The sequence below is a fragment of the Echinops telfairi genome, unplaced genomic scaffold (genome assembly GCF_000313985.2).
Source record: "Echinops telfairi isolate 266 unplaced genomic scaffold, ASM31398v2 ScPeMD7_7468;HRSCAF=8506_0, whole genome shotgun sequence".
Taxonomy (NCBI): Eukaryota; Metazoa; Chordata; class Mammalia; order Afrosoricida; family Tenrecidae; genus Echinops; species Echinops telfairi.
The window spans coordinates 97,775,795-97,776,921 of NW_022111369.1; the positions used below are offsets into that span (position 1 = coordinate 97,775,795).

Here is a 1,127-nt window from a genome sequence, read left to right on the forward strand (position 1 = left end):
CCTGCCACCGGAGTCCTTCCCTGTACCCTAGAGCCTTTGGCATAATGCTGGTGGGGGGTGGGGGGGAAGAGAGGGGAGCTGCAGGCAGTGACAGTGAAAGTCAGGGAAGCCGAGAGCTAGCAAGATGGTGTCTATTTCTGCTGTCTGATAAAAGGAGCGCGGGGGGCCTGCCAGCAGATGGGTGCTGGCGACTGGGCTAGGTCATGCGCTGGCGTCCTTGCCCCTGGCATCCTTCTCCTCATCTGGCTTGGGGATCAGTTTCAGGCAAGGGCTCCGCGGCCCCTGTCTCCTCCTGCTCCTTGGCCTCGCTGGACTTGGAATTGGGAACCCAGAGGCCAGAGGGGATGCAACGCTGCATGTGGTACTTTACATCAGTGGGGTCCATCTTGCTGATGGTATCCTGCAGCATCTGCACGTCCTTCACGTCAAAGCATTTCTGCAGCTCCTCGGGGAGAGAATCATAGACCTCTACGGGGTCCAGCCTCTTCTTGTGCTCCTCCTCCTCATACTCCTTCACAGCCTTCTCCATGCGCAGCTTGGCACGGCCGTGCACGCGCTCCTTGAAGGCCCCTGCTCATCGTTCAAGCCCTCCATGCACTGCCGATCGGCCGTCTTGATCTTGGTGAAGAACTGTGGGAAGCAGGCGCGGGGGTCCACCTTGAGGCTCTTGGCCAGCTTCAGGAGGAACTGCATCACGATGGTCTGATGGGCCACTACCTGGTCATCTGGTGCATCGACCTGGAGGTGGAGGAGAAATGCGCCCTCAGGCGATGCACCAGATGACCAGGTAGTTGGCCGTTTCCTCGCACACCAGGTGAACGTTGTCCGACAGGTACTTCTGGCTGTCGTCCCAGCGGGGGAGCATACTAAAGTGCTTAATTTGCTGCTTGTATTTCTCCACGAAGGTTTTGTGTTTCTGCTCCTGCGCTTCCTCCGAGTCCTCGGCCACTGGCTCGGGCTTCGTGTTGACCATGCTCTTGCTGAAGCCATCTTTGCTGAGCGTGTCCACATTCCAGGGCAGGCTCTTCTCTTTCTTGCGCATCTCCTCCAGCTTCTGCTCCCAGCTCCGCTCCTCCTTGCGCAGCTGCTGCTCCTCATACTGCAGTAGCTCCAGCGACCTGCCCCTG

The 1,127-nt window shown here is 58.8% G+C and overlaps 1 pseudogene; it reads right to left on the reverse strand.

Annotated features, from left to right (window-relative positions):
* Positions 1-201: 201 nt before the first annotated feature.
* LOC101661825 overlaps positions 202-1,127 on the reverse strand; it is a 1,275-nt pseudogene continuing 349 nt past the window's right edge.